Consider the following 12,185-nt stretch of genomic DNA (forward strand, 5'->3'; position numbering starts at 1 on the left):
CCCACACATTTACTATATGTGTGTGTATATCTATCTATCTATGACTACAGGTATACATTTTATAATTTAAGACACTTGCTTCCATACAAATGAGATTTACACTCAAAACCTACCTAATTTTAAATCTTACGACTCACACCATTGCATTAATCAGCCCTTAGTTTACCAATGCCACTAAAAATTGTTCCCATGATGGCGGTTAATATAAGAATTGAAAATCAAACTAATTAACAAGCTGGAATAGCAGTTCTTTTTTTTTCACCTGGGGAGAAAATAGAATGATATTTCCACAAGGGAAGAGAATATCATGTTCAAGTTATCTACTTTCTCATGATTTTTCCTTTTGTGGATTAGAACAAGATTTAAATGACCTTACTGAAGAACTGGAGAGTTATAAATATTAGCCTAATTCTAGTCTTATGGAGTATGAACTATGGTGAATTCTCTAAAGGTATACAAAATCTCTTCTTACACATCTAGTGCTACAGGGACAAATTTAATCCCAGGTCGAGAGAAGCCTGTTGAATTATATCACCAAAGGCAGAATCCAATAATGAACTTGTAAAGATTTTTTTTATTAAAAATAAATTGTTAAATATGAAAGTGAAGTTAGAAAAATGGGATACAAAAACTCACTGAAATTCATAATTTTTTGGATATCTTTAATTTGAGATCCTTTCCACTCCAAGTGAATGAAGATTTTGTCTGTTTTTTGTTGGTGACTGAGCAGTAGAGTCATGGAACCAGTGAAACTAGGAAGTTCCACTACAGACTTTCAGATACATGTTTCTTAGCTTTGGAACAAATATGGTCCTGCTGTAATCTGCCCAAAAACACTTGGTCCAGGGGCCATGCAAGGCAGTCTAAAAGGATATATGATTTAGATAAACAGTGCTTCTGGTGTTTTAGAAGATCACACAGAATCTAGTATGTCAGCTGTCAGACAAAAGTAGAGCATAAAAATGTCACTGGGAACTTGTATTTTTCAGGAATTTCTTCAGATATGTTTTAATTCATTTACATCTTGGATATTAATATGTTTCCTAGAGGTCTGGCTTTGTGAAGGTCAGAGCATTTAAGAGCTGATCTAGATGAAGATTGATGAAAGTCACTATTAGTCTCTTATGGCAAAGAATTAAGGATGAAGAAAACCTGTTAGAAACACAGTATCCAATTTTCTTCTTCATGGTATTCATTGGAGGAGCCCAAGAGGAGATGAATAGTACATGATTGATATATAGTTGTACAGATGTATACATATGACCCTGTACCATGCACTAACTGTGGAAGAGAAGGATGATGAAATCCCATAGTGAACAATTTGTTTCCTCATCGCACTCACTAAGAATCCAAAAGAATTTATAAAACAATCCTTTAATTCAGGTTTGAATCACATTTTTCAACCTATACACATTTAACAAATGGTGAAAAGTCAGAAGTAGTTTTTTCTGCCATATACAAATCATGCCCAAATCATTAAAGGGCCTGAGGTCTTTCATCTAGTCTTAGAACTACACAATATGACCACTATCTTTGTTTTCAGCAGGGAATAAACATTTTCCTCTCTGGGCCCACTGTCTCCTCTCTTCTCTGTTCTCAATTCTGTGTGTCTTTTGGTTCCTCTGCTACCTCTTAGGTTCATGCCTCTTCTCCTTAGCCTGTCCTGGTACAGATTGTCAAGTGTTCCATTTCATCTATTTCTAAGGACCTAGAGTTATGGGTGGATCACTGGGGAGCAAGCAGGGACCAAGAAGAGTCTCTTCCTTGCATGTCTTCTAGGGGTTATTATGCTAAATTTGTCTCTGCCTCTTCCCCTGCTTTACACTGCATTTCCAAAAGCCGACTTTGTATCCAAGATTTGGTCCCAGGAAGAAGAGTCGATATGGAAAACATGGTCACCAGGGATTGCAAAAGCCCCAATCACAGGCTCAGGGAATGAGAACAACAGTTGAGTAAAAAGGCTGTCTCCTTTGCACACTCCCCGGGTGAGGAAAGTCTTCCACCTCTTGGTAAATGGCACACTTAGAAAGTAATCCAGGTGCCTAACATGGGAGTAGTGATGTGGAATAGAAAATTACGGGCCAGCAGGAAGCATGGGAAGATGTATGCAAACAAGCAAACAAAAAAATAGTTGCAAGTTCATTTGGAGGTTTTAGATCAGGAAACTGAGGACTGAGGAAAATGTGGGAGAGTTCACTCATTTGGAATGGTCCTACATGATGGGAATAAAAAGACGACATAAAACCAGAAACTTGGTTCACAAAATGAATTAAAGCACACCTCCTTAATGGCTCCATCCCTTCTCTTTGAATTATCCTACAGAAGTTCTGGAGAAAGAGGCTTACTCTTGTTTCATCTGGTTTCCATCATAAACTAAATTAGCAAAGGCTGGGTCCCTGTCAGCATTGGCAGTGGGCTCAATCAATCGCTCTTTATAAAGACTGGCTTCAAGCAGAGTCATGGAGGCAGCTGTACTTTAAATCTTCAGCTCAGGTTAGAGGCAGAGCCAGGCACAGCTGACTCAGGCACGGACGATTTCACTCCACTAGAACTTGGAAGAAGACCCCGACAGTGTGTTGGAGATGAGCACACTCTCCCTAGCCCTTAAACATACCTGCTTGGATCCCCTTCTAGCCACACTTGAGCTGACTTGTCTCTTAGTGTCACTGAAAAATTTGCAAAACTGTTTCTAGTTACTGCCAAGAGCAGGCAAGGCACAACAAAACATGCTTATAACATGACCAGGAAACCTGTATTCTGCTTGGACACAGAGAGGCTCTCCAATACACTTCCTCCAATCAGGAGAATATAACCAAATGCCACACTTTCAGGATTCCCAAGATCTTGAGCCTAATCATGTTATACATCATGATCTCCAATGAATCTCTAAATTTCTCTATAAGGAACGAATGATGTAGAGGGGGCAATAGTGCAGGAGCTGATGCTTTCTATCTCCCTTAGGAAACATTTTTTTTTTTAATGGATACATTTTAGAATAACTACTAGAAAGCCAGATGGTTTCAATAAATATTCCAGATATACTTGGTAAAATATATTACCCACACATTTACTATATGTGTGTGTATATCTATCTATCTATGACTACAGGTATACATTTTATAATTTAAGACACTTGCTTCCATACAAATGAGATTTACACTCAAAACCTACCTAATTTTAAATCTTACGACTCACACCATTGCATTAATCAGCCCTTAGTTTACCAATGCCACTAAAAATTGTTCCCATGATGGCGGTTAATATAAGAATTGAAAATCAAACTAATTAACAAGCTGGAATAGCAGTTCTTTTTTTTTCACCTGGGGAGAAAATAGAATGATATTTCCACAAGGGAAGAAAATATCATGTTCAAGTTATCTACTTTCTCATGATTTTTCCTTTTGTGGATTAGAACAAGATTTAAATGACCTTACTGAAGAACTGGAGAGTTATAAATATTAGCCTAATTCTAGTCTTATGGAGTATGAACTATGGTGAATTCTCTAAAGGTATACAAAATCTCTTCTTACACATCTAGTGCTACAGGGACAAATTTATTGATCACATGCACGATGAAATATCATTTCTACAGTAGAAAAATAAGTGTATACTAAAATTCATCAAATGATATTAAGCTAAGTATCTTAAAAATATTTTTATATAAGGATATCAGGTTTTCTTTACTTTAAAATTGGGGTATAGTAGAAGCATTATTCATGGTGGCCAGGACATGGAAGAAACCAAAGTGTCCTATGATAGATGATTAGATAAAGAAGCTGTGGTGGATATATAATGGAATATTACTCAGCCATAAAAAGAGATGAAATACTGCAACAATGTAGATGAATATCGAGATACTCATGCTAAGTGAAATAAGCGAAATAAGCCAGACAGAAAAAGTTGAAAATCACATGATATCACTTATATGTGGGATATAAACCTAAAAGCAACAAATGAACAGGACAAACAAACGGAGACTCAGGGACATGGACAATAGACTAGTGGTTACCAAAGGGTAGAGGAGAGAGGAGAAGTAGATGGGGTAAAAGGGGTCAAATACGTGGTGACAGAAAGAAATCTAACTATGAGAGGTGAATACACAGTATAAATATATATATGCCTTACTGTTAAAATATACAGCTGAAACTTATTGGATTTCGTTAACCAATGTCACCATAAAAAATAAATTAATTAATAAAAAAATCAAAAAATAAAATAAAATAGGGCTATAGTATATAGAATATAAATGCTAAAATTATATTATTTTAAATTACACATATATAAAAGGGAACCACATACCTATACTGTGTCCAAATGGTTGGTGGGACCAGAGTGGACATGTGGATTCAGAACCAGACTCTGCACCCTGTGGCTCCCTCTCTCGTAGCCCAGCAGCACACTGCAGAAAAGGCCCTTAGTGCTTACCTACCTTTTATTTCATTCCTAGTAGTAACTATTTGTTTCACAGAAAAAAAGACCATCTGTCTTACCAGGCTGTCTGTTTAAAACCTCAAAATTTGGCTCACTTTATACTGCATTTGAAAACAAATGGCTATTTTCTGCAAAAGAATTTATTCCAGATTTTTAAAATTTCAAAATTATTCTTGACATCAGTGCTACAAAGCTGGTTTCTCGAATATCAATTAGAATGATTCTTTAAATATGTGCTGTTCTTTTACTGACCCCATAAAAAATATAAATTTATTTTGAATACATTTCCAATTTATGATACCTTTTTAAAGATTGCTTTGAGCAACATAAAACTTCCTCAGTTATTACAGAGTAAAACATGAATAATGATGAAATCCTCTAGATCACCACTAGATGGTACTATAAAACCTATTAAATATAGCCCATCCCTCTAGTTTTGCTGTTCTTTGTTTCAGGATCTTTCCAGATGGCTTTTTAATGATTGCAAGTTCGATTATAACTAATATTTATTTAATGGCTTCTACAGAAACCAACAAATTGCATTGTGCTAGATGACTAACCTTGGACAAGTCAGTTATCCTCCTTGTACCTCAGTTTCTTCATTAATGAAATGAGCAAAAGACTGGTCCTCATGGAGAACCCCCCAAAATGGCCTCTTGCCCTTGGCTGAATACACCAAGGGCAAGCCTATGACATAAAAAGAGTGACTCAATTCTTCCATTTTTTTGTTTGTTTGTTTGTTGGTTTGTTTTTTCAAATGAGAATTAGGAAAGGTAACCCAGTGACTCCCTGGTAGTGGGAGCAGCAAGATGTGGGATGCAGGTGCTGGGGAAGCAGCACAGAAAGCTGGCCTCAACTAGGAAAAAATAAAGTGGAAAGCAGAAGAGGAGAGAAAAAAAGGCCAAGATAGAGAGTCTTGGCAGTGTTCATATTCCTCATTCCCACTATTCCTGGAGTCTGTGACAGCCCTGTCCTCCTAGAGGTTGATTAGCCAGACTTCTTTAATCACATTTGAGAACAAGGCATCCCTCCAATAAATATTCCTTTTTGTCCCAGCTAGTTTGATTTGGGTTACCATCACTTTAAACAAGAGAATTCTTCCTAATCCAGGTGGTCACTCATCCTACCCATTCAAAAGTGTAGCTGAGCAGTTTAAGTCTTACCCTATATCTATTCAAGTCTAACTCCCATTGTATTTAAAAATATCAAAAGAGAAAAAATGCATAGAGCAAAAGGCAAAAATAAGGAGAATAAGTTCAAATTCTTTTTCCTATTAAGACTAAGTAGTATCTTGAAGGGGATACACCTCCTCAGAAATGCCACACACTTTACAAATGGATGTCACCTTTTATGGCCATCACTTCAGTCCTACATGTCTGAATGGCTTAGCCCTTCCACACATTCTGATACTGGTGATTTCAATAGTTTTTGGAGGGTAGGTGAGTGGTATGACTTTATTCCATTAACTTATAGTGATCTTGACTCCTCCTTTATAAACTAATAGGATGAATATGTATTTCTCAGGTACATACATTCTCAGAAATTCAAGATAATAAATTTAAGATACTAGGATTCTAGTGCAACACCTCAAAACAACAATCAGTTTGAATCTTGATCTCTCCCTCTCCCTCGCTCTCTTTCTCTTTCTCTCTATCTCAGGGTAAAAATGTAGCATCTTGAAATCAATTATGTCAGTGTGCTACCTATGAAGACAGAATCCTAAAGTGAAGACACTACTAGGAGGGTAGAGCCAGAGAGAACCTAGGGATTTACCTACTACTTTTTTTGACTATTTTAGACTCAGCAGGAATATACCCTAAATTAATTTAGAGCAGTACAGAATCACTCCTCTGCTGATTACTATTCCGGTCAAATTTCAGTTGTCAGGTATGTAGAGGAACAATATAAAACAAAAAAAAGTAAAACATGGTTTGAAAAAAAAGTCTTTTTATAACTAAAAATTTTGTTTTCTTTCATCCTTCTTTACATCATTGCAATAATGGTACATATATATATAATGAAATAATACTCAGCTAAAACAAAGTTGAAATCTTACCATTTTCAACAACATGGGCAGACCTACAGGATATTATGCTAAGTGAAGTAAGTCAGACAGAAAAAGACAAGTAACATATGTTTCCACTTAATATGTGGAATCTAAAGAACAAAATAAATAAACAGAACAAAACAGAAATAGGCTCACAGATAGAAAGAACAACTGATGATTGCCAGATAGAAGGGGGATGGGGGCCTGGGTGAACAAGGTAAAGGGTTTAAAAAAAAAAAAACTATCGATAAGTCATAGCCCTATTTCCATTTCTTTCACCTTTTCCCTTTTTAGGAGTTGCCCAACAGTGTCTAGATCTCTAAAATGACAATATTAAGAATGTCTATGAAATGTCACTTTCCTCCACCCACTATACTTAATTCAGCCAATTCAATTTTTGTCCTATTTAAATTCATTACTTTTTCTACACTTCCATTACTATTTTCTTAAAACAGATTCCAATGACTTCATACTGGATTAGAGCATTTCCTCCCTTACCCTCTTTGTCTTCCTCAGATTTTTTTCCTCTCTCCGACCTCAGGTAACTTCTACTCCCTTCTTCAAGTATCCACAGAGTATCTCTGTTGCTTTTCATCTCAAAGCAAAACTCTGTTTTGGCATTTGAAACCTCCAGGAAATTATTTCTGATTTACTCATGTATTTATTTTTTTACTTATTCATTCATTTATTCAAATAAATAAAAATATTTTTATTTATTTGCTATATTAAAAAATATTTTAATATATTTATTTTTTACTTAAATATTCATTTATTCAAATAAATAAAAATATTTCTAAGTGCGTCATCTGTCTGGATAGAGCAGGAAAAACAAAAACAAAACAGAAAACAAAACTCTCCTGTCTTGGAGCTGCCATTATAGAGTGAGGAGGTAGACAGGAAACAAATCAATTAACACAGAATATGTTAGGTGGAGATAAGTGCTATGAAGAAAAACATAAAGCACAGAAGGGAGAATAGAAATTGTTGAATGGGCACAAATTTGTATAAAGAGTGAGAATATTAGGATAGTCAGAAAAGGTGACATTTGAAAAAAGACCAAAGTGTGGAGATGAGATAAATGGCAATTTGGGGTGGGGAGCATTCTTAAAAGAATGGGGAAAATACTTCAAAAATCATGATTCATGAGTGTGCCCATGGTGAGTCAGAAGCATCGAAGAGGCCAGTGTGAAAGGGGAAAGGGGGAGGAGAGCAAGGCAGGGAAAGGGAGGCATCCAGATCATGTAGGGTTCTGTCATATACATGCCTTGGGTTTTGCTCTGGAAGAGGGGCCAAGACAATTTAAGGTTGAGCAGAAGAGCAACATATGTTTTGACTTATAACTGAAAAAATCAATTGGGTCACCTTATGGATTTTACTTACCTAAGAGAACAAGGGTAGAAAAAGGGAGATTCTTTCAGGTAAGTGATGATTTTCCTTTGGACTGTAACTGACAGCAGCAAGAGTGGTGATATATGAGTCTATTTGGAATTTATTTTGTATTTAGGGCTGACACGACTTCCTGATTGCTTGAGGTGGTGTATAAGAAGAAAAAGACAATTCAAGGATTTTGAATTAAATAACTGGAAAAATGGAGTTTCTGTTAACAATGTAGGCAAAGTGCTGAAGATACTCAACAACTTTGGAACAAAAAGATGCTGTCTTTCACTATGGCCTCCTTCCTTGACTTCATCTTTATCTCTCATTTCTTTTGTTTAGTTTCTTCTTCCAACCACACCATTCTCATTCAAGTGAGAGAATTTATGAAGCACTGCAATAGGAACTGAGAAGGATATAAAAATATGTAACCTGTGGCCTCACACATTCCTAACTATCTCTATGAATATAATTATAATGTTATATAGAAAAAGTCTAACAGCTATAAATATGATTGAAAAATGCATCTATATATTAATTTAAAAATGTATGCATAACACTATAAAGTCAAAGCCAAAAGATAATAATAAGAAAATATTTATGAATAGATTACAGAAAAAATTAGTATCCAGAGTATAAAATCTCCTAAAATCAGTAAGAATAATTGAATCCAATAGAAAAATAAGTAAAAAATGTGAAGAGGCAATTCAAATACAAATGATATATAAAAATATGTTCAATATCAAATAATCAGAGAAATGTATATTAAATAAAAATGATACATAACATTTATATAATATACTGATAACAAGAAGATAGTTTTAAAAAAAAGAGAAAAAAGCCTTCTTGCAGTTAGTAAGAAAATGCATTAGTAACAACATTTTAGAGAGTAACAAAGCAAGTCTTAAAAAGTTTAAAGGAACATATATTTTAATCAGAAATTCACTTCTGAATATCTACTCCACAGAAAACACAGGTGCTCATGGGCATATGTACAAAGTGAGATTTTTACATTATTATTCGTAATAAGAGTTAGAAACAATATGTTAAAATATTTTAAAATATTCATACTGTAGTGTACTAAACAGCAATTAGAAAATAAGGTAAATCCAGATGTCTTATAGGGAAATGTCCAACTCAGCATAATAACCTCTAGGTCTATCCATTTTGCTGCAAATTTCTCAGACTTTTTAATATTTTAAAAATAAGGTAAATATGATATGGTAATCTTAGTAAGTTTATTTATATTTTCTTTGTTATTAATGAGGTCAAATATATTTTCTATATTTGTGGGCCATTTATGTTTGCTCTTTTATGATTACTTATTTGTGCCATTCACCATTCTTTTCTATTAATCTTTTTCTTATTGATCTGTAGGAATACTTTGAAATATTATAGATACTAATTTGTTGTTATATATTTAAAATTGCTCTTCTGAGTTTGTGACTTGTTTTTTCACTATATTTTCATTATCTTTCAATGAGCAGAAACTCATGTTTAATAAAGTCTAATGTGCTTACTTTCCCATTTGTGATATACACTTTTGAATCTTATTTTTTAATTTTTGTTATTCCAAACCAAAAAATTAAAAATATAGTCATCTAATCTTTATTTTTAAAGCATTAAGGATTTGCCCTTTATATTTTAGTCATAAACCAATTGTCAAGTGGTTTTTGTTTATGATCCAATATAGTGATCCAATTTCTTTTGTTTCCCTAGACTTAGCCATTTGTCTTACTACTATGTATTAAATAATCCATCATTTCTCCAGTGATTTTAATGCCACCTCTATTACTTACCAAATCTGTTTCTTCGGTTTCTCTAACCCCGAGCCAATAGCATACTAAGTAGTAAAGGTTAAATATCAATATCTCGTAAGGCACATTAACTTATTTTGTGTCATGGTTATTCTTGGCCCTGACACTTAATATATAAAACTAAGAATCAAATTGTTAAAGTTCAAAAAATTAATCTGTGGACTTTTTATTAATATTCTTTGAACTATTAATTTCCTATTAATCAATTAGGAAAAATTGATGTATTTACAACACTGAGTCCTCCTATTGACATTTATTAACATCAGTCTCTTAATTGATTTAGGCTTTACTTAATTTTCTAAATAAGAGTTTATAATTTTCTTTAAATTATATACATTTTTATTAGCTTGATTGATAGACATATATTTCATTGTTATAATAATACATATATCTTTAAATAATATTTTATGTTCCTTACTGGTATAATGACATGTATTATAAGTTTATCCTTTTATTACACAGAAATAACTCCTAACTCTAGTGTCAATAATTTATCTGAATTCTTTAGGATTCTTTTTGGTGGATAATATATCAATCATCATATCATCTAACATGATGACCACTTTTGCTTCCATTGCAATCCTTAAACTTATTTTTTTCTTTTATTGTTTCACTGTAAATCCTCTAGTACAATACTGAATAAAAATAGCAATAGTAGTCTTTCATGTCTTGATTCTAATTTAAATGGAAAGTTTTTAATGAATCATCATTAAGTATGCTTTTTCTATGGATTACTGTTGAGAATACATTATATCAAGATAAGAAAGTTCTCACTTATTCTTAGTTTGGTAATATCTCATTATAACTATTTCTATTCAACATTGTACCAGAGTTCCTAGCCAGTACCATAATAAAAGAAAAAAATTAAGGCAAAGGATTATAAAGAAGGAAATTAATGTTATTTTCACATGATATAATTACTTAAAATTATTCTACAGAAAAAAATATTGGAAACGATAGAAGAAAGGTGGCAAAGTGTGTGCATATAGATCATTATACAGAAGTCCATTGTCATTCTATAACAATTAGAATGTGTTTAAAAACATGACACCTTTAGCAACAGCATAAAACTATCGAATACTTACAAATAAATCTAAAAAAGGGTGCATACGCTCTCTGGAAAAAAACGAAAAACTCTGAGATTTAGAAAGACAATTTAATTAAATAAAAAGTTGTACAATGTTAATGTAGGGGTAAAACTGATATAAAAATGATGATCCCTTCAATCGATTACTATGCAATTCCAATGAAAATATTCACAGAGAAAATTCATCACTAGTATTGGAGAAAGAAATCAAAATGTATTTTTTTTTCTGAAAGCAGAGAATTTAATATCACCACCATACATGAAAGATGTGACTTTGTGAGAAACATAGTAATTTTAAAGTCTTTAAGTTATCGATAACATCGTTGCTTATTGTGCTAAATATCTTACATTTGACTCTTTTAGATCTGCTTTCCAGCCTGGAGACTGGACCAATCAATGGAGTCCCAGTAGGCCAGATGCACAGAGAATGAGATCATCTTACACTGACTATGTCACTCAATATAGAAAATCACTGTTTTCAAGGTGGCATGCTCTACACAAATCTCTTTTTCAGTGTTCCAATGACCACTCTGTACCCTCAGCTATTTAATACTATTGCCAATAGTGTGTTATTTTTTTTACAAAGTGTGGTAATGGGTCATCTCTGTTAGATAACACCAGGTTACTAAAATATCCATGTGGTTTCTCCTACATCTGATCTCTCTCTATCTCATAAATTATCCTACTGTAAATAAACCCTCTTCAGATTATCTTAAATTGAGTGTGCTTGAGTGAACACAAATAAATATCACTAAGTAAAGAATAAAGTCAAAGTAATCTAGAACCCTGTCAGATAAAAGAGTACTCTGATCTTTTCATAGCATATTATAATATTCAAAACTTTAATGACTAGACATTAAATTAAAACCTCACTGATATTTAATAACAATAAGAAAAAAGATATTAGAATGTAAAATGTAGGTTGCATTTTGCTTATTTTTTTCCATAACTGGATCAATTAAATATAAAACATAACCTTTGCACTTTTACTTAACAAATATTCAGTATATAATAATATTAAAAAACTACCAGATTTATTTACAGTTAGTGAAATCTTTACTTGATTATGTCTATGCAAAGAACCCTTAGACTTTTTTTTTTTTTTTCAGACAGCATGATGGAAGGAAAGTAGTAGTAAAAATGAAAATTTGTACTAGAATTTCCTAGCGAATTTTTGTACTAGCGAAGTATAGAGTAACTTAGGATGCCATCCTTGTTGGTCTGGCACAATGAGAATTAGCTTACTGCACTCATATTAGAGTAGTTTAATTATTGATGAAGGAAGATTTAAAGTAAGTGAGATAAAGTATTATTAGAGCACTGCTATAAAAATTTGATGATTCTGAATTATGACACTAGTGATATTAGGGGAAATTTAATGATAATCGTAAATGTGTACAGCATTTACATAATAACTACTTGAAAACAA

The sequence above is a fragment of the Pteropus vampyrus genome, unplaced genomic scaffold, assembly GCF_000151845.1.
Source record: "Pteropus vampyrus isolate Shadow unplaced genomic scaffold, Pvam_2.0 Scaffold43, whole genome shotgun sequence".
NCBI classification, from domain to species: Eukaryota; Metazoa; Chordata; class Mammalia; order Chiroptera; family Pteropodidae; genus Pteropus; species Pteropus vampyrus.